The sequence below is a fragment of the Ambystoma mexicanum genome, chromosome 3p (genome assembly GCF_040938575.1).
Source record: "Ambystoma mexicanum isolate Mex_15411 chromosome 3p, UKY_AmexF1_1, whole genome shotgun sequence".
NCBI classification, from domain to species: Eukaryota; Metazoa; Chordata; class Amphibia; order Caudata; family Ambystomatidae; genus Ambystoma; species Ambystoma mexicanum.
The window spans coordinates 844,903,298-844,926,287 of NC_090925.1; the positions used below are offsets into that span (position 1 = coordinate 844,903,298).

Below are 22,990 nucleotides of genomic sequence, written 5' to 3' on the forward strand. Positions count from 1 at the left end.
AGTGTTGAATTGAATCCTCTTACAGGCACTAGAAGCACCAACCCCTACCCAGGTACCTTCCTATGACAAAGATTTAGCAGCAGTACCCGCCTCTCTATGGACCACTAGTCCATATGACGTAGGCTGCATAAAGAGCATTGGAGGGGTAAAAATAAAGTTAAAGAAAGGTGCAATGCTGCCCAGAGTGAAACAGTACCCACTATCAAAAGAAGCTGATGAGGGGATCTATGAAACACTAACTACCCTAGTTAATAGAGTCACCCTGCCACACTGCGATTTGTCCTGTGCATAAAACGAAGGGAGGGTCCTGGCATTTCATACAAGATCTTAGGCCCCTCAACCACATTGTAGAGGCAGAGTACCCGAAAGCAGCTAACCCAGCAACAATACTGTGTGGAATACCAGCAGAGGCGTCACGGTTCACTGTAATCGGCCTCAAAAATGCTTTTTTCTCAATACCTCTCCACCCTGATTCACAAGACTTAACAAATTTCACATACCACAACACAAAGTGGAAACACACTAGATTACCACAAGGGTACTGCGAGTAATACAAATGGATCTAGGAAACACAGAGATGGAAAGTACGGTGCTGCAATATGTGGCTGACATTATCATCTGCAGCACCACTGAGGAAAAGTGCAGAAGGGATTCGGTAAAGATGCTCACAGTGCTGGCTGAGAAAGGATACAAAGTTGACAAAGGGAAGCTGCAGTACTGTCAAGAACAGGTGCTCTATATCGGACAGATCATTTCACAAAAGGGAAGGAACATTGCACCACAAATGGCACAAGCAATAACAAATACACCACAGCCAGAGAACTACAGTAATTTCAGGGCCTCTGGAACTACTGCAGGGCATGGGTTTTCGACTACAGGTCATACATAGGACCGTTGCTCGAAGCCCTTAAAGAAGTTCAGAGGGGGGAAAAGAAGTTGGGATGGACAAGAGAGATGACTGTCATGATCTCTGCTTCCAAAAGATCAGGACTTGCCCGACTCCCTTGGAAGCAGACCCATAACCCCGGTTCCGAGTGCCAGCCAGTCCCAATTGGGACCTTTTGGACCCTGTCCTGGCGCCAGTGGCACCAGGCTCATAAAGATGCCCAGTCCCAGCGCTGGAAGCGCCGGGCTCATAATGCTTGGGTGGACTTACCTGCAGCAGACCATGCTGCTTACTTACCTGCCAGTTGAACCCCTGATCCTCTTCTGTTTGGGACTACTTTTCCTGTTGGGTGGGGCAGGAGCCACTCCCTAGGTTCAGAACACTGGAACTCTTCTGGAAAGCAGGAACTCTTTTCTTAGGCGTGGCTGTGGAAGGAGACACCTAAGCACTACAGGAGGCTATTTAAACCACACCCAATGGATGAATCTTGCTTTGCGTTATTCTGCGTTCTCTGCAGAAGAACGCTCATCGTGTCTTCTGCTTCTGATCCTGGGCCTAAGGGAACAAAGGCTTACCATCCTGGAATCCAGTCTTCAGCAGCACCTGTAAAGACAAAGAAAGAACAGGTTAGCACTACGGTCTTCAGTGGCAGCGCATCTCTTACCTGGTCCATCGGCTGTCACCAACGCCTCGCGCTGCATTCCGGCATCTGAAAGACAAAGGCTTACCTACTCTTCGCATGCTCCGGAGGTCTTCGCACTGCATTCCGGCATCTGAAAGACAAAAGCTTACCAGCTCTTCGCACGCTCCGGAGGCCTTCGGCGCTGCATCCCGCATCTGAAAGACACAAGAAGGTGCGTTTAAAGACATTGGGCAACTTTATTACTCACGTGCCATTACTCCTTCCCACGCCGAATCCAGTGGGTATTCCAGCACCCTTCAGCTTCTCTAAAGCTCCGAACTTGTACCTGCAAGATAAAAGGGACAGTTAGTGCGCATCGTGAAGCAGGCTACAAGCGCTTACTTACGTGCTTCCAGGCGCTTCTATTCCTCACGCGGGTTCGATCCTCAACTCTCATCAGCCCGCCATCCGCCATCGCCGGAACCCTGCAAAACAAGAGATATCATTACAAAAGACTTTTAAGACATTTGAAGTGCCCAGAACTTACCGTTCGTGCAGTTAACGACGGACAGCAGTCCTCTGAGGTCAAGAGGGCTGCACCCTTATCCAGTGAAGAAACTGGTTACGGCACCCTGCCCCGAGGCAGATGGAGAGCTCGGCGTTCACTTACCTAAGGTGAGGGTGTTAACCTTTGGGGTTCTACAGGAGAAGAGAAAGGGAAGAGGAGAGAGGCACCCAATAACCCCAGTTCATTAATCCCATATTTTCTATCTGCAGACATCTTACTCTTCGAGTCAGACATACAGTGCACAGAGGTCCAGCCCAAAGAGCCAACCGTGTGTTACACATCACCTTTGAAGATACGGCATTCACCCAGTCAAGACCGGCGCCTCTGCGGGAATCAGGTGAGCGTTACAGAACGCAAAGCCTATCGCAAAACTCCCACCCAGGCGCTATGGAAACCTCGGATACCGACCAGCTAGCCCAGTTACTTGGGGAACTAAGAGCAGAAGTGCATGCAGCCCGTCAGGAAACGAATGCTCTAAGAAGGGAACTGATTATTTCCAAGGAGCGAACAGACGATCTCGCTAGACAATTGCTACAGTCACAAGCCGGACAAACTCGTTACCCGCATCAGGGGCAAATCTTCCTTCAACATCCTCTACGAACCCAGTGCAGATCAACCTACCTGGGAATGTACCTCTGGCTCCGCCCGAACGATTTTCTGGTGACCCAAAGAGGTTTGCAGTATTTATTAATCAGTGCCGGTTGCACTTCTTATGCCGGCCAGCAGCCTTTCCAACTGATCAAGCTAAGGTAGCTTTCGTGCTTTCGTACCTTAGTGGCAATGCGGCAGACTGGTCGATCCCTCTAGTTAATCAAGATGATCCGGTTCTCCATGATTTTCGAGCTTTTCAGCTCAGTATGGAAAAACTGTTTGCAAGACATTCACAGGGGCAGGCCTTGGACAATGAGCTCCTTTCATTGCGACAGGGTAATCAAGACCTTTTGGCTTATATTGCATCTTTCAACAGACTGATAGTGGAAACTCGATGGCCTGAGGACAAAAGGATTACGCTGTTTTATAGAGGTCTACGTGGAGAGCTCAAAGATGTGTTAGCCCAAGTAGTGAATCCCCCGCAAGACTGTTCGGACTATATTGACTTAGTCGTTCAAATTGACCACAGACTGCAGAACAGGAAGGCTGATCGTTCCAAGTTTGATGCTCGAGTATTTTCCAAACCACCAACTCCTACCAAAGGAGTAGACTCCGGGGAACCCATGCAAATAGGGGGCCTGAAAGGACCACGAACACAAAAGGAGCGGGAAAGGAGAAAACAGCTGCAATTATGCCTCTATTGCGGAAACTCGGGGCACTTTCTTCGAGACTGTCCGGTGAAACCAGCCAAGAAGGCAGTAGGAGCTGCAGTTACCAGGGTCACAAACTCTGAGCAGGGAAACGACCTCGCCCGACAAGAATAGAGGTCCTCTTGCCGAGCGTTAAAACCAGTTCCGTGACCTCGCATTTCGTGATACCTATGGTCCTCATTAGCCCTGAACATCCGGATCGATTACATGCGATTGAAGCTTACGTCGACAGCGGTGCCATCGGCAATTATGTGGATCATGAAATGGTTTTGAGGATGAATCTGACTCTTTGTCCAAAGGCTGTAAAGGACGTCATTACTACGGTGGATGGTACGGAGATAACCTCCGGACCAGTAACGCATACCACCGAAGAAGTGACGCTAGTAAGTCAAGATGGACACCATGAGAAGATCGTGTTCGATGTGATCAAGGCCCCCCAGTTCCAGATTATTCTAGGAATTCCTTGGTTAGAGAAGCACAATCCTCAGATCGATTGGCGAGCAAGAACGGTTCAGTTTCCAGAATGTGTCTCCACTTGTCACCCTCGACCTGGTGTTGCACTGGCAGCAATTTCCTCGGAGGCTCCCCAGTTACCTCCTGAATACCTAGAATTCCAAGATGTTTTCCGGAAGGATCAGGCTAACTCTCTACCTCCTCATAGGTCTTATGACTGCCAGATAGACCTGATACCTGGATCTACTCCTCCTTGTAGTAGAATTTATGCCCTCACCGAGCCTGAGAATCTTCACCTCTGACAATACCTGGATCAATACCTAGCGAATGGGTTTATTCGTCCTTCCAAGTCCCCTGCTTCCTCAGCTTTGTTCTTCGTTCCAAAAAAAGAAGGGGACCTTAGAACTTGTATAGATTATCGCGCCCTGAACCAGATCACCGTTAAGAATAGATATCCGTTACCTTTGATCCCTGAACTCCTGGACCAAGTCAGAAAAGCATGCATATATACAAAGCTGGATCTTAGAGGAGCCTACCACTTGGTACGAGTAAAAGAGGGCGACGAATGGAAGACGGCCTTCCGCACCAAGTATGGGCTATTTGAATATCAGGTCATGCCCTTCGGACTTTGCAATGCCCCGGCCGCCTTTCAATATTTTATGAACGATGTCCTCAGAGAGCTCATAGATGTGTGTGTTGTTGTTTACATTGACGACATCCTCGTTTATTCTTCATCGGAAACTGAACATCGGAAACACGTGAAAATGGTCCTCGAGAGATTGCGTCAACACAAACTTTTCGCTAAGTTGGAAAAATGTGTTTTCAACGTGACTGAAGTTGAATTCTTGGGATTCATATTATCACCTAGCGGAGTGCGTATGGATTCAAAGAAGGTCGATGCAATTCTCAAATGGCCATCGCCATCCTCCGTAAAAGGTGTTCAAAGCATGTTAGGCTTCGCTAACTTTTACCGCAGGTTTATCCCCGAATTCTCTCGAATAGTCCAGCCCATCACCGCCTTGTTAAAGAAAAACAAACGTTTTGAATGGTCTACCGAGGCGGAACAAGCTTTCCAGAATTTGAAGACTAGATTTATCTCTGCACCGATCTTAAAACATCCTCGCCCAGAACTCCCCTACATCGTTGAAACTGATGCTTCGAGCCTTGCCATGGGGGCAGTTGTATCACAAAAGGACCCAGTAACCAATCAGTTGCATCCCGTGGCATTTTGGTCCGGCAAATTCTCGCCTCCTGAAATCAATTACACTATTACTGATAAGGAACTTCTAGCTATCAAGTCCGCCTTTAAGGCTTGGCGGCATTATCTTCTGGGGGCCCGACACACCGTTACTGTGATTACAGATCACCGAAACCTGCAATATTTGAAAACCGCAAAAGCTCAATCCTCTAGGCAACTCCGTTGGGCACTATTCTTTGCCGAGTTTGACTTCATAATTACCTATCGACCTGGTACAAAAAACGGTAAAGCTGATGCCCTTTCTCGGATGGGAGTGGGAGAACATTTGATCAATCCTAAACCTGTACCTATCATTCCCGAACAAAGAATTCTAGGTGTAATCGTCACACAATCCATAGAGGAAGTTAAGGATAAAGCCAGGCTACTGGTAACTCCAGCAGACATACAGAATTGGCATCTGCAGGGAAAGGACTTTACGGTGAAGGACAACCTATTATATTTCCAAGAACGGTTATACCTGCCCAGCACAGATTTACAGAAAAAGGTAATCTCTTGTTATCACGATTCTTTAATGGAAGGACCTTCCGGTATGACCAAGACCTCGGAAAAGATCAAGCGCTACTTCTGGTGGCCGTCTTGAAAAAAAGATATCAGAGACTTTATAATGTCCTGTGGAGTATGCGCCCAAAACAAGAGTCAAAAGGAAAAACCAGCCGGCCTCTTACGCCCTATTGACATCCCGCCTCGCCCTTGGCATACGCTTTCTATGGACTTCATCACCGATCTACCTCCATGCTCCGGATACAATACGATCCTAGTAATCGTGGACCTATTCTCCAAGATGGCGCATTTCATTCCACTCAAAGGCTTACCAACAACAGCAACTCTGGCCCCAGAATTTCTCGAAAACATCGTCCGACTGCACGGTTTTCCTTCAGTTCTAATTTCGGATCGAGGTAGTCAATTTATTTCTCATTTTTGGCGAAGTTGCTGTCGGTCGGCTCAAATTGATGTGAGACTTTCGACCAGCCACCACCCTCAAACCGACGGACAAACCGAGAGGACCAATCAAACTCTGGAACAGTATTTGCGCTGCATGCTACAACAAACTGAAAAAACTTGGAAAGATATCCTTTGGATAGCCGAATATGCCTACAATAACTCTGTCCACTCGGGAACTGGGAAGACCCCTTTTTTTCTTTTATACGGTAGTCACCCTCGAACCTCGGAGTTGGATCCACTCCAAGATCTTGGAACACCAGCAGTAGACCACCTGCATTCTACAATCACCCAAGCCTTTAAGGAAGCCGTTTCTCACCTTCAAAGGGCTAAAGAACAATACAAGAAAGGAGCAGACCAACATCGAAAGGAAGCCCCCCAATATCAAGTAGGAGATCAAGTCTGGTTATCCACCAAATATCTACCTCTAAAAGGACCACGCACATTCAACCCAAGATACCTTGGTCCCTATTCCATCACTACCATAGTAAATCCAGTAGCGGTCAAGTTGGACTTGCCCCCTCACATGAAGATACATCCGGTCTTCCACGTCTCTCTATTAAAACCTGTGTAACCTCAAACCCGACTAACTACATCTCCAAACCTATTCTAGTTGATGGAGAACTCGAGTTTGAAGTCAAAAGCATCCTGGATTCCAAGATCTCCAAATCTAAACTATTTTACCTGATTGACTGGAAAGGCTACGGTCCCCAAGAAAGATCCTGGGAACCTGCAGAATATGTCCACGCGCCTCGTCTAATCAAAAGATTTCATCGAACATTTCCTAACAAGCCCAAACCCCCGGAGAAGCCCGGTTTGGGAGGGGCCTTGAGGGGTGGTGCTGTCATGATCTCTGCTTCCAAAAGATCAGGACTTGCCCGACTCCCTTGGAAGCAGACCCATAACCCCGGTTCCGAGTGCCAGCCAGTCCCAATTGGGACCTTTTGGACCCTGTCCTGGCGCCAGTGGCACCAGGCTCATAAAGATGCCCAGTCCCAGCGCTGGAAGCGCCGGGCTCATAATGCTTGGGTGAACTTACCTGCAGCAGACCATGCTGCTTACTTACCTGCCAGTTGAACCCCTGATCCTCTTCTATTTGGGACTACTTTTCCTGTTGGGTGGGGCAGGAGCCACTCCCTAGGTTCAGAACACTGGAACTCTTCTGGAAAGCAGGAACTCTTTTCTTACCTAGGCGTGGCTGTGGAAGGAGACACCTAAGCACTACAGGAGGCTATTTAAACCACACCCGATGGATGAATCTTGCTTTGCGTTATTCTGCATTCTCTGCAGCAGAACGCTCATCGTGTCTTCTGCTTCTGATCCTGGGTCTAAGGGAACAAAGGCTTACCATCCTGGAATCCAGTCTTCAGCAGCACCTGTAAAGACAAAGAAAGAACAGGTTAGCACTACGGTCTTCAGTGGCAGCGCATCTCTTACCTGGTCCATCGGCTGTCACCAACGCCTCGCGCTGCATTCCGGCATCTGAAAGACAAAGGCTTACCTACTCTTCGCATGCTCCGGAGGTCTTCGCACTGCATTCCGGCATCTGAAAGACAAAAGCTTACCAGCTCTTCGCACGCTCCGGAGGCCTTCGGCGCTGCATCCCGCATCTGAAAGACAAAAGAAGGTGCGTTTAAAGACATTGGGCAACTTTATTACTCACGTGCCATTACTCCTTCCCACGCCGAATCCAGTGGGTATTCCAGCACCCTTCAGCTTCTCTAAAGCTCCGAACTTGTACCTGCAAGATAAAAGGGACAGTTAGTGCGCATCGTGAAGCAGGCTACAAGCGCTTACTTACGTGCTTCCAGGCGCTTCTATTCCTCACGCGGGTTCGATCCTCAACTCTCATCAGCCCGCCATCCGCCATCGCCGGAACCCTGCAAAACAAGAGATATCATTACAAAAGACTTTTAAGACATTTGAAGTGCCCAGAACTTACCGTTCGTGCAGTTAACGACGGACAGCAGTCCTCTGAGGTCAAGAGGCCTGCACCCTTATCCAGTGAAGAAACTGGTTACGCCACCCTGCCCCGAGGCAGATGGAGAGCTCGGCGTTCACTTACCTAAGGTGAGGGTGTTAACCTTTGGGGTTCTAAGGGAGAAGAGAAAGGGAAGAGGAGAGAGGCACCCAATAACCCCAGTTCATTAATCCCATATTTTCTATCTGCAGACATCTTACTCTTCGAGTCAGACATACAGTGCACAGAGGTCCAGCCCAAAGAGCCAACCGTGTGTTACACATCACCTTTGAAGATACGGCATTCACCCAGTCAAGACCGGCGCCTCTGCGGGAATCAGGTGAGCGTTACAATGACAGAGGCATTCAATGAATTAAACATGCCATTTCAACTGCACCAGTAATAGCCACACCAAACTATTAAGAACAATTTTACATATTTTCACATTGTAATACTGCAGTAATGAAAGCAGTGCTGACACAAAAAACAAGCATGGGACACAAGCCAGTGGCATTTTACAGTTGCCCTCTGGACCCTGTGATGATGGGTCATTTCCCGTGCGAACAGAGCCTAGCCGCAGCAGCTTTTGCGGTAGAAAAATCATCCTCATTAACAATGGGATGCCCCACCACGCTATACGTCGAACACGCCCTTTTTGCAATACTGACAAAGCCAAAATTAACATTAACAACTCAAAGAGCCACAGGTTACGAGATCATACTCTCGAGACCAGAGCTAAAAATAGTGAGATGCAGTAATGTTAACCCAGCCCGATTTATAGTAGAAGAAGTGGGAGATGGAGAGCACGCACATGACTGCACACAGGCAATTGAAATTTACACAAGTTCTAGGAGAGTGGAAGAAAATGCCCTAGAGGGGGGAGAGATAATGTACATTGATGGGTCATCAACAATTGATCAAAGCGATGGCATAAGAAGGACAGGAGCAGCAGTTGTACGACTAAGGGAAGACTGGACTTATGTTCCGGTGAAATGCGTACAATTACCACAACACTACTCTGCGCAAGCAGCAGCGCTAGTAGCACTAATTTTGGCCTTAGAAGAAAGCAATGAGAAAAGAGTAACAATATACTCAGACAGTGCATATGTTACGTCAACAGTACACTCAGGACTAATAAAATGGCAGAGGAGAGGGTTTAGAAGATCAGACGGTACCCCGGTACAACACGGCCCCCTACTGGCTGAACTAATTGAAGTAATTGAGTACCCGAAAGTGGTAGCATTGGTAAAATGCCAGGCTCTCACTAACGGGGATGACCCAATTTCAAGAGGTAACGAAACAGCAGACGCACATGCAAAATATGCTGCGTATTTTGGCGAGACATGGACCCTCCAAGAAACAAAAAAAGATAAGGGGGGGTTACAGATGTTGAAGGGTGGGTACACACACATCCCAGAGGCACAGATCATGGAATTACAGGCAGCAGCACCAATGGCAGAAAAAAAACTATGGCTTAAAAGAGGATGCACCATGTCCCCCACAGATGCATTATGGCGACAAAATAATACTGGGAAAGTTGTGATGCCCCTGGCCCTATTGAAAACAGCCCTGACCCAACTACACTGACCCGCGCATACAGGGAAAGAAGTAATTGCTGCACGAATAAAGGAATCATGGTTCTGTCCCGAGCTAAACTCACATGTTACAAATTTCAGTAGCAACTGCCTCACATGCCAACAATTTATAGCCTGTCACACACTACAAGTGATCAAAGGTACAATACCCCGGCCTGAAGGGCCCTTCCTGCACCTGCACATTGACTACATTGACAAGATCAATGTATGTCAAGGTTATAGATACATGTTTGTAGTAGTGTGCCCATTTTTAAGGTGGATCGAGGCTGGCCCCTGCTCCCACACAGATGCTTTCAGAGCAGCCAAATTCCTAGTGAGGAAGGTGTTCCCATGGTGGTGGGTATGCAAACTGCTGCAGTCAGATAATGGCCCACACTTTGCCAATGAACTGTTCCAGCATGTAACTGCCCTTTTGGGAATCAAACATAAGTTTGTGTGCGCGTATCACCCACATGCAAAGGACATCTGCGAACGCCTCACGGCCTGCTAAAATAAGAGATATCAAAAATACAGCAAACAACTAAAAGGAGTTGGCTATACTGCCTCCTTTTAGCATTATTTGAGTTGAGAAATAGGCCAGGGTTAGATCACCACCTCACACCCCACGAGATGGTGACAGGACATCAAATGCACCTCCCACTCACGCCACCGTCAAGGGCCACAACTGATTGCCATGCCACAAGTGCTGTTTTTGGTGAAGAAATTCATGAGTATGTCTCTTCCTTGGTTACTAGTGCCGCTTTTATCTCTCAACAGATCGAACGGACACAGGGAGGGTCGAAGAACAAAGAAGAAGCAAACAATGAGGAACAAGAACGACCAGCACAGGGGGCAATAAAAGAAGGAGATCAGGTGTTACTTAAGAACTTCACCGTACATGGAATAAACCCAGATTCATAGGTCCATACACGGTGGACAAGGTAGCACCTAGAGCTGTTCGACTCAGAGGAAAAGAAGTGTGGACCCAAATCCATGACATCAAGCCCTACAAAGCACAGACCCACCCTCACATCAACGAAGGGGCCAACGCTTCAGCAACGAGAACTGGCAACAACGACGACACAGCGCAAACATCAAACTCCCCAAAGGACATAAACGACCAACCACCCATAACCCACCCTATGGTCACGAGATCCCAGGTAAAGTAAACACCAAAGCACCCCCCACCACACCACCCGTCCCCAGCCACCACCTACTAAAGAACATTGTCCAACAATCTGCAACATACACCACACTGTGTAGACACGTGCATGCTCTCTTCTTTTTTGTCTCGCACATGCAGGTATCACGCAATAATGTTGTATATGTAATGTGAATAGAAGGGAATATACGTCACAAAAGCATACGTCATTGCCCAGGGATAAATGCTGCCCGCGGATGACAACACCCCAGAAGCTCTGTCGCACCAGTTCATCTACGTTATAAAAAGACCAAAACACTTAAAGAAAAGAAGAATACGTGTATATTATAACACGTTCCTTATGATAATAGTTTAATCATTCCCACATCTCCACGCAGTATTGCCCGCCCTAAGAGATAGGACGGTAAGGAAAGCATGGGAACAGCTTTTCGCCTGGGCATTGAACGATTACTTGATAGCCAGGCCTTGACTAAAAGATACTAACAAAATAACGCATATTTGAGAGATTTTCAGGCGGGCATCTATATCATCTAAAAGTAGAAGTGGCTGCAGGACCGCAGCAGGGGTAAGAGAGATATGCCACTGGTATTAGCAACTGTAATAAAAATGATAGGGATATTTTTTACCACTGGTCTGATTACTGCAGCTGTCTGGCAGGCATACTATGCTTCCTATGTTATGGCATCACCCTCTACTAACACTCCCCTACCGTGGCTGCAACGAGCACGGCGTCAGGTGGTACAAGTAGTACGAAGCACAACATAAAGAGAGATACACGTAGTGTTTCTGTTGACACACATGGGGTAGATACATACCTTACAGAATCGAACACGTCTCAAACAACATGTGGTACAAGCACATGTCCAAATTGTTAAAGGCACAACTAAGGACAACTGCTATGTGTGCTCGTTGATCCCATACGCCATGAGCGCATCAAGAACATTTGTGGCAACTGAGGTACCTGCAACATCAGCGGAGTGCCTGATATACTTGGCCTTGTTCCAAACATGAGGGCGATTTCAAGGAAGAAAAGCAACGCTAAGATGGAAATCAAGGTCTACGTACCCCTATGAAGACAACTTTATCAAAACACTACCAATGTATGACAACTACTGGCAGCTGACGCAAGGGCTCCAGTACATGACGGATGGACAAGACAAAGGAGACACAAAGGAGGTTACATTGAACTACCTACCATGCGAATGGCATGCAAAAGAAGTTGCTGGTGAACCGGGATGCTGGGAAAAACCACTAATGTTAATATATAGCAAGGTATACACTAAAGAAGGGTGGGTGGACGGAGTTGTAGGGAGTAAAATGCTACTAGAACACAAATGAAAAGGGTTGATAATATAACTATTGAAAAACCTCCTCCCTTCTGGTTCATTCAAACATTTCAGCACAATGATGTGTAAAAAAACACACCTATGATTCCAAAAGCTTGTATTTTATGTAGTTTTTTGGTATCTACTTTTTACATTATTTTGAGAGATACTTCTGAACATCATAGATGACAACAACACAAGCAATAGTAGTTTGCACAATCAGAACAAAACAGAAGCAAGATATTGTTCTTGCATAAAGAAATTAAACAACAAACATAATGCAATTACTACTGTCGCTATTCAAAATAGGTGACAGGGGTCAAAATTCAGTGAAAAAATAAACAATAAGTCTATAATAAATATCTTGAGAACAAACAGTTGACAATGGCGACACTGTGTTTTGGGGGAAATACGTCTACACCCAGTGTTTCAGCCCTATAAAGGGGCTAAGTGAGCCATTTCTTCCTAGGGCCTTCATCAGGACAGAGGAGGACTGTGAGGTCAAGATGTTCATGAAGTGCTGAAAGGGGAATGAAGGAGTAATGAGGGAAGGCTCAACGCATACTTGCGAAGAAAATGTGAGATAAATCACTAGATGTCTCTCGGTTACTTTGAAAGACACCGCTTACCTGTGGGGACGATAGTCAGGCCACAGGTGAAAGGAGTAAAGGTAATGGTAACCTATTGTGAAGAAAAGAAGAGAGGAATTACCCTGTACGTTGAGATATGTATTATTGTATACATCTATGTCTAATAAATACTCTCAAATGCCATGTTGTATCAATCTTACCTAATTAGAGGTACCCGTAGTATCGATGGAGTAAATTTAGGCTTCACAATGCTGCTGTACAAAATGCTGGGAAACCTCAATATATACGCTTCAACTTTGCAATGTTGCATGATTACTCGGTGCTGTAAAAATGCAGGGAAAACAGATAGTAACTAGGTCTGTGTGGGCTGTCTTAAGATAGTACAGATCACGAGGGCATCATGGCTGTGTTGAGTAAGAAAAACTGCTTACCCGCATAGAAAACTACAAAAGAGACATCTCCCTGCGGCATCAGGGTGGTTAAAAGACTGCAACTGTCTCCATGCGCAGCCCGGGTAATTCCTATGATATATATATGTAATTTGTATTAGTTAAAAGATGCTCCTGACATCAAAAAAGGGTGCAGGCTGCTAAATTAGTGGTAAAGTCATGAAGCGTGTGCTTCTTACCTGAGTCTGCAAATTTCAATAGCTTTACTTTGCTACTGTGATGTCTATCTGCATCAGGCGCGCGTGGAAAAACCGGCAAGTCTGCCGATCTCTACAGCACATCTGTGCTAATGCAGTAGCAGTTCTGCAGTGTGAAGCGGTGTCAAGTTCCGATGGTGTACAGCGGTGGAGACGCCTTTGCTAGGCGCCATACTAAAATATAGCGGGTGCCGTCTTGAATCGGGAAGCACTAGGATCTTAAAAAATCACTAAAAGCATTGAAAAGATGGGCGAAAAACACCTACAAAGTAAATGTTGTATATTTCTATTATAGGTATAGAAAAGTAGTGTGGAGAAACAGCGCTGTTACTGTTCGTTGTCATGGTAACTGGAGCGTGATGAAACAAAGCTCCAATATTGGCACACAGAGAAAAATCACAGTGTAATGTGACTTATTGTAAACAAACTATGTACGATTGCACAAGCAATCTGGAGCGAAACTGACATACGTGTGTGATGTTGTATGTTGTCATGGAAACCAGACGTATTGGGACTTGTTGTGGGACTAAATGAAAAGGGCCGCTACTGTTGACTTCCAAAAAGAAAGCACATTTTCTAAAAACATTTTTTGGCAAAGAATGTGGCTTACAAAACAAGCGGTCAATAGTGATTTCCATTTGACACTATTAAGCAGAATTGCAAGACGTATAATTTGTGGAAATGTTGAACACATAGTGCAGAATCACAGTCTACAACATGAACTTTTTTGGCAAAGAACGTGGCTTACAAAACAAGCGGTCAATGATGATTTCTATTTGACATGTTAAGCAGAATTGGAAGGCGTATAGTTTGTGGAAATGTTGAATACATAATGCAGAATCACAGTCTACAACATGGCTAAACATGGCTTACATTGAAGTAAAATGCTGACTTTGACAAACTCATCAGTGAGGACAGTTCAAGAAGAAAACGACAAATGTTACAATGAATGGACAAGGAGTACAGCACTGGTCACATGGTTAGATAAGGAGGAGCAATCAATAACAATACTTCCACTCACAGCACCAACACTGTGTTATCAGCATGACAGAGAAGTTGATGTTGGAAGAAATGATGATTGCAAAAGAACAATAAAGATTCCTGAGGGGGGTGCAAGAACAGCAGTTCTAATGGATCACTATTGGGCCTGCAGTGCACTATGGTACACATCAACGTACAGTCCTTAGTAGTACCGCAAAAACACGTCAACCTGGAGAACTTCCCTAAGATGGACGAATGGAATGACATGACCAGCCTGTCCAGAGTGAAAAGACAAGGAGAACCACTGACGGGTAACTACCTGTGGGGAAGGTCAGAAACAGCTCTGAGTGATATCCCACCAGCACACAGACTGTTTAGCAGAGCAGCGATGTTCTTTTCCTCCATAATACACCCAGGAGTGCAGGCATATGTAAATGTGAAGTGGCTCCAGATTACCAGATGGGAGCTAATGATGACGATAAACTCCACAGTTAATGGATTCAACGCGATAAAAAGAAGAACTGAGGGCAATACGGATGATAGCACTTCAGAACAGATATGTGCTGGACCTCCTGACAGCAATGGAAGGAGGTGTTTGCGCAAAAATTGGGAGCTCTGTTGCACGTTTATTCCTGCCAACGACGAGGACAACAGCACGCTTTCTGAGGCAGTATCACAGCTGGCCAAGATGCATGCCAAAATGGAAGAAGAAGCAAAGGGAGTGAAGAAGGACGGTAGCTGGTTCTCTTACATTTGGTCCTGGATGCCATCTTGGCTCTCAGATGGTCTTAAGATTGTGGCGGGTTGCATACTTTTAGGAATGGCCGTCCTGATGGGGATTAAGGTATGGAAGACGACCAACACACAGACATCATTATTAAGGAACATGAACGATTACGCCAGCAGATAGTAGAAGCAGACTTGTATCCACCTTCAGTAAAGGTAGAGAACCCAAGGAACCCGAAAAGTTACGTTGGAAAGTGGGTTTATTGCAAACCCGGTGGCGGATGCGTCTATATGTACTGGTCATTTGAAGATCACGTGAATCAGTACCGACATTTGGCAGGAATAACGAAGGTATGGCGATTACGTGGAGACAAGAGTGTGGATAATTTTGTGGTCGACAAGTCGACCAGAGGGGAGACTGAAGAGGGAAAATGGGAGAATCCCTTCCCCTATTCTCATCCAAACCATGGCCTAGGACGTCACGGCCCAAGCACTCCCCGCAAGAGGAATTCGACCCGCTCACTGCTGCACCAGACGTCAAGATCCACTGTGGCCATGCCCCACACGGCCAGGGAGCCTGCCCGTTAATGAGACCACATACAGGAACCTCAGGTGGAACTGTGGAACTGACATCGACCATATGGACCAACTCGATTAGACAGTAACTACAAATACCATCATCGCTAGAGATGCCATGATGACATAGGCAACAGACAAGAGCACACATGCCACCATGCACATTGGTCACCCACACACCAACCTACACAAAGAACATACTCAGTGCTATGACATAGAGGACACATTACACCCACATATGCATCATTGTTATGTTTCATATAGGCCACCTACAGCACCGCAGAAACGCAAGATGCCAGAAGAGCTCGTGTACATGCTTGCAGACACATCCACGCCACTAAACCCATGAAGACGTAATCTTACATATTTAGTAATGCATATGACACTCTGTCGCCCCTCGCGACCCACATATTATGGACCATGTACCGCCACCCAGAAGCCAGGCCAAGGTAGGCCGCAAAGCAAGAGTCCCCAGGCAGAAGCCTCTCAGACAAAACTGCAAGGCGCTGATCACACAGAACGAGCCCCAACGAGAGCCCACAACCAAGGCCGCAATGTTGCAACCTACATGCCGCGTTCCCTGCGCCAAGGTCACACCTGCCACTGCTAAATGCTCCTCACAGCCGAAATACAAATCAAATGCTCATAATTATGCTCCAGCCACGGTCTCACAACACGTGACGAAGCCCACGAACAACAATGGTCCCAGGCTTGGGGGCTCGCGGATGAACCAATCAGAATACGAGGGGCGCATCATGATGTCACTATAGTCTAGCCAATCACTAATTATCCCCTTGTAGCAACTTTCGTGCAACAATTGTTAGGGACAGCCCAAGCGTACCACCTGACCCTCTCTCCTCCACTAATCGTCTCTTCTATATGTGTCCATACTGACCCTACCACTCGGGGAGCCAACCCAAGGTGGCATTAGGTTTGGGGGCCAGTCTTCCTAGGTGACGCATGTAGCCGCGTAATACAGCTACAAAAAGGGCCTGCGAGCCCACCTTAGTGAGAGTTCTCTCGGATGCCTATGACCTGTGTGCCCGTCCTTGCTTGTTTCATGTAATAAACAGCAGTAACTCCATGCTCTTGTGTGTGCCTCATACTCTGTTGGGATGCGGGAGGAGTTGGGGCCTCCCCAACCCCGGAGGTCCACGGACGGCCCTGCCGGCCCCCAGGAAATTACCCCGAATGCAACATACCCCACCCTTATATCATTGCGTAGGATTACACAAGTCCTCAGTGAAACAGCTTTTGTATTGAAGCGAGTTACCATTAATGTGTGAAGGTCTATGCCCAAAGGAACTCTGAACACTTGGAAACGATGCAGATTGTGTGAAAAGCATTCTCCTGTCTGAATATACGGTGCCCTGATACTATGGACAAGTAATCCCAGACATAGTCCATACCCATTATCCCTTGTAGGCTAAGTAAATGATATTGCAATGTTGCTCTCCACTTATAGGGTAATGTTAGCAATGCTAAAGTAGGAGATGCTAAGCATCACATTTGTCTTCTGAAAATCTTTAGACGGCAAATTAATATTTGAGTTTTATGTGTTCACTTACAAAGGGAACGCTTCAAAGCACTTGCATGACATAAGTACAAAGAAGAGTAAGTATGGGATAAGGTTACACATCCAAGTATCCTGCTTACTTACAGTCACTGACAACATAGTAGTGTAACGCAAATGAGCAGAATATCAAGACTAGTTTATTTTAAGAGAAAGATCATTTCAGGTAATTGCTGTGGCTTGTGCCTTATTAAATATTTTTGAATAGGTGAGAATTGTCTGTGTGCGCTGCTAAAAATCTTCTGAGCAACACCCAGAAGGAAGCTGGGCAAGCGCACATGCGCACAGCTCAGAGGGAAGATTGCTCAGGACATTTCCAAGAAGTGCCACTTTCAGCTCTTCCTTCTGAAAGGAATTCTCCCTTTTCTCACTTTCCCCCAGAGGCTCAATGTGATCCAAGCCCTGGTTCTCTCTAGGCTTGACTATTGCAATAGCCTCCTCCTGAATCTACCATCTTCCACTCTGCAACCCCTCCAGCTTATCCAGAATAGGGCAGCAACACGTATCCTTGGCATCTCTCCTGCACGAAAGAGTCTCCACTGGCTCCTGGTTGCTGCACAGATTAAATTCCAATCCCTCTGCATCATCCACAGGGCGGTCTGGGCCCAGGGACCACGCTATCTTCAACTTTATCTTACCAAATACTCTCCCTCTAGACCACTACGCTCCTCTGGTTCCAACTCAATGTGTGTAAAGCATTTTGCTAGACAGAGGGCAGGTGGTCGTTCGCTTTCCTCAGCTGGCTCCCTCCTATGGAACAGTCCCCCCCCGCCTCTGTGCCTTGAGCAGGATCTTCTTAAATTTCAGAAGCTCCTTAAGACTATCCTCTTTACCTTCTCTTCCCTTCTTCACTCCCCTGCTAATCCCACAGTTGCTGCAATTGGTGTTCTGCGCCCTTATGCATCCCCGCGGCCCTGACCTCCCCACTCAATTGGCCCAGCTTCTGTCTATCCTCAGCACTTGCACTTACACCCTCTGCCCTGGAGACTCATACTTGCACCCCTCGCCCCTCCAGACCGCGTTGCACTCAACACCCCGAGCACTTCCTCTGTGGCTCACCCATGAGCTCAGACACCCCAGCACATACCCCCTGCCCTCTTCCTTGCTGCACTTGCACGTTCTGAATACTCACAATGCATAGTAGGTTTGTACTCTTTTTCCTCCCCCCCTCCCCCCTCAGCTCTTAGTATTGTGTTTTTATGTATTGAAACGTACCTCCCACCCCTGCTCCCTCCCTTGGCGTATGGGCGCTTTGAAGCAGTATTGTCTTATTTTATATGCGCCTAACAAGCAAATAATAAAATAACATTGAAGAGATAGTGCTAGAATTCAATATCCGATGTACACAGCGCTGAAGGGCTGGCATATTTTTGGCAGGTCCTGTCTCACGAGTATTACTCACACACCATGCCTTCACTGCCGCGAGAGAAAGGTCTCAAGTTCGGCCAACCAGGGAATTGAAGGTTTCCAGTATCCAAAACAAAAGAATAGTGTTTATTTGATGACGCAGATTCGTGCACTCTCTCCCCCACCCACAGATGGCGCTCTCGTGGTCCGCCTGCACCTAAGGCACTTATGAATACTTCTTGGATTCGAATTGATCTTGCGCGCTAAATATTACACCGTGGGTGGGCCTCGTGTTCCACACTGCACGAGGCTTCTGCAGCCCTTTGGAGGGTTTCGTCCATGGGCGTGTCTGCCACGGCGTCTCCACAGCCCGTCAACCTGACAACCGGGCAGCAATGTATGAGCACCCTGGATAGGTTGCTGTTTACTAAACCGGTTTCGGTCTGAATGGCGAAATCAGATACGCACGGCATCGATTCTCTCACGTGTGTTGTCTTATCGTCGCCCTTGGCGCTGTGTTTCCATGAGGACGCCCGGCTGGTGCACCGACTCAGTGGCCATGGTGAACGGCAGTCACGGAGTTTCTTTTCACAGCTTTGTGGCGCAGCAGCCCTCAGCTGATAAAGTCATATTACAAGTCTAGAAGCCGCGCTGAGAAATGCTGGCAGAGTCCCATTAAAAGGACAGCATTCCCGCTGACACCAGTCGCCCTGACTGTCTCGTTAAACTATATAAGGCCTTTCTAGAGTGTCGGTATTGCTCATTAACTGCACAGCAACTCTGATAATAAGAGCGATGTGGGCCTCAGTTTATGTCAGTCCCAAAGGTGTGTGATCCTCATACCGTGTGGTAAGTGGCCCCTAACCCCCTGCCCTGGTATGCGAGTTAACATCTCTACGGCTATTTGGCCTCTTTCCTTCTGCAATTTGGTGACGTGTGTTCCTGCCCTTCCTGGATAGGGCCTCTGTGCCACCCCTGAGCAAGAGTGCCATTGCTTGAATGCCTTCTCTTGTGACTGGGCCCCGCAGCAGAGACATTTAATTGCATCTGGGTGTCTTCATTGGGGCAGCCTAGCCGGGGGGTCTTAGATAAGAGTGCACCTGTTAGCCTGCGCGACCTCCATACCATTCACCAAGAGCCCAGGCAAGATGGCGACATGCTGTTTGCCTCCATGAACAGCACTCCAATGGGAGACCCCGTTGTATTCAATGGTATTCTTTCCCCCCACCCTTCACCTTTCCTTCTTGCTGGTTCTGGGCCCCATCTGCCCATTCCTTCATTAGGTTTGTTCTGAGTGTCCCCAAATCCCTTATATCTCCCACTTTCCTCCCTTGGGCTGGTTCTCACCCACTTCCATCCTGGGCTGGTTTTGGGTGCCCTCTCAACTTCCACACTTCTCCTGCACTCCCTCTTCGACCCCTGTGCTGTATGTGGCTGGCGCCCAGTCCCTGTGGTGTTTGGTCCTAAGTTCATGCGGTATGCAGTCCCAAGTACTTGTAGTCGATCGTCCTGAGTCCCTGTGGCCTCTGACTCTGTGGTTAGTAGACCTTATTCCCTTTGGTACATTGACCCTGCCACTGCGGTTAGTAGTCCACGTATCGTTTTGCATGGGTACCGTAACCTTCTGCTATCTTTGCCTCAGTCCCAGTTGTTAGGGGGTCTGCATCACTCTGGTGTGTGGCCCTAAGTCCTTGTGGATACTTGTCCCCAGTCCCTGTGGTCCACAGTCCTTGTAATATGTGGCCCTAAATCTGTGTCTGAGTGGTCATCAGCCCATGTGGGGAGTGGTCGTCACTCGGTGCGTTAATTGAGGGGGGGCTCTCGTTTGGGGGCATGACCTAAGTATGAGTGCTTAGGCCACACCCCTAACAAGAGCCCTCCCCCAGTCCTTGCATTCAAGGAGCTGCTGACCCTCTCAGGCAACCCTTTAACCACATGGCTCCTTGAATGCAATGGGCTGCCTGGGTTGAGTTAGCTAGTCTCTCCTTTTGTTTCAGAGTAAAGACCTAGCATGCAGTGGAAGCCCTTTAGCCAAGCCTGGCTAAAGGTAGGGAGACCAGATTAAAAGAAAATGGACAGACCATAGACATAGAAGTGGGAATAAAGTAAATACAAATAAAATTGTACTTCTAAAACTAAATCCTACTTCTATGCCGCTGGCCTGTTGCGTGGGATAGGGCGGGTGTGCTCACAGGCACACTCCTCTCATTAGAGGAAAGCGGCCGGGGAGGGCATGGGGGTGGAAATGGGGACGTGAAAAGCATTCATGCCCCCATTCACGCGCAGTAAGAGTCGCGCCGGACCCGATTTCGAAATCAGGTCCCGGCAAAAGCCAGGACCGTAGCCACCCACCCTTCCAATCCCGAGACGGGGGTTATAAAATTTAAAAAATCCAGGATCGTCGGACGGAGGGCGATTTCCCGGGACTGTCCCGGGAAAACCAGACGTCTCGTCACCCTATTAAAGGGCTTCCTGCTGCATGTTAGCTCTTTACTCAGAAACAAACGGAGAGGCTGGCCAACCCAGCCCTCCTCCTTTTTCGGAATAAAAAGACATCACGCAGCAGGTTTAGCCGAAGCGCTGCCTGTTACACAGCTGCCTGCAGGTGTCGGATTCGGATTAGAAAGAAGAAAAGGCATGGCCCCGCTCAGGAGCCCATTTGAGACTTGGCCCTGGCTATCCCCGGGCCACTTAAAGCCCTGTCGTTAGTCCATTTGGTTCATTATTTACAGTCCCTATCGCCTTGTTCCCTGTGGCTACTTGTCCTCATTCCCTCAAGCACAGGTCACTGTGGTTAGTGGCTTTCTGTCTCTGCACTAGCAGTTCACCCTTTTTTCTGCTTCTTGCTTTAACATAATCTGCTTGTCCATACTATAATATTCAGTAGACGAAACACCCTAAGGCCCCCGCAATCCCGACCCCCGCCTCCAGCATTCTTCTGGACCACACTCACCTTTTCTGGGTTTGCTTGCAGACAGTAATCCAAAAACGGGACCGAGGGTCAGTTCAGTCTATAGAGTGACTGGAGAAAGTAGCGCGAGCAAGCCTTGTAGAAACTTCCAGACAGACACAGCGAGGGAATCTGTGACAGGATGGCTGGGTCCAAAGGTGGCTAGAACGCCGGCGAATCCCTTAGAGACAGACAGGTGGTCAGAACCGATCTGAAAGCAGTGTCCGAATGCGAAGTGACGCCAGGGGAGCCTCGAAGAGAGGAAGACGCAGGGAATGCGGCTGTGTGAAGGGACTGTCCAAAGTCAGGGGGCCCGGAAAGAGACGTACAGTTGGACGGACAGACGGACTCGCAGCTAGGAGGGCTAGCCTTGTGCAGACACGTCGAGGGACACAAGAATGCCAGATGTGAACACTCTCGACAGCCCCACCCTCCGCCTATTCCTCGCGCCCCCAGGGGTCCATTCTAGACTGGAAAGGCCTGTTCCACCAGGTAATATTCAAGAGGGCGAGGCCGCCTCACACAGGTGACACACCATTCTTCAGCCTGTGGACGAGAGTAACTTCCAGGGACAGGCAGGAGGGAGCCAAGCCTTCCAGGAAACGTCTGAGGCCTCACCCAACGGCAGCAACTGTGAGCTGTGAGTCACACAGAGTCCTGGGAGCAGGAGTTCCAGGGTGCTTGAAACGTAGCCCGGATATGAATGCCAAAACTGCCAGAGGGAGCTACTTATGTTAACATTTTATGGGATATCATGTGTGCGCGATATGCTATGCTAATTAAAGATATCTACTTGACACAAAAACGCATAAAAAGTAACACACTTATGTTAAGGTTACTCATGATATGCGAACATAAAGCGTTAACACAGCAGCACATAGACATGTAGCTTAACGTAGTATATATAACATGTTAACTCATTGTTATGTAATGTATCAACTGCTGTTATGCCAACATGTCATTTTATGTTACCAAAATATATGTTTAGATATAAGGCCTTTTAGTGGTCATGTTATTATGCCATATTAACAACCAGCAGTATTTTATCTTATGTGAACACAATGGTTTCATTTTAAAGAAAATACAAATTGCATGCAAGGGACTTCCATCGTTAGTGCTTACAGGCTGGTGGGCACTCTGAATGCAGTTGTTAACATTTGTAAAGCGGAGTGTGTTTGTGAAGAATAAAACAAGGTGAAATTGCCTTTACCCTTCACTTTTACGCTCCATTTAGAAAAATTTTGAACGTAGCCTGCAAATTATGCTATGCAGGCAGCGCTTTATAGTAAATTCCTCTGAGTGTAATTGTAAGTTAGTGATAGGTTATTTATGATGCGCTTAATACCCAGAGGTTTCTAAACGCGGACCGGGGATCGAACCTGTGTTGCTCCATGGTTTGCTCCACACCATGCTGCCCCTGAGTTATCCTCCCGCGACAAATCCACCTGCTATTTAGTAAGCACAAATGCATGACGGATTTCATAGGAATCCATTGTTTTTTACGCCTGCGTGGAAATCTCCTTCAGTTGTAAAAACAGGTGCTCCTCCAACAC

At 47.4% G+C, this 22,990-nt stretch overlaps 1 protein-coding gene across 1 annotated transcript in view; it reads right to left on the reverse strand.

Annotated features, from left to right (window-relative positions):
- The window catches only part of LOC138580984 (gap junction beta-3 protein-like), a 50,042-nt gene extending 28,072 nt beyond the window's left edge, over positions 1-21,970 (reverse strand). The window contains exon 1 of the mRNA XM_069651958.1: positions 21,441-21,970. The gene's annotated coding sequence lies outside the window, so the exon portion shown is untranslated. The remainder of the gene's footprint in view (positions 1-21,440) is intronic.
- Positions 21,971-22,990: the final 1,020 nt, after the last annotated feature.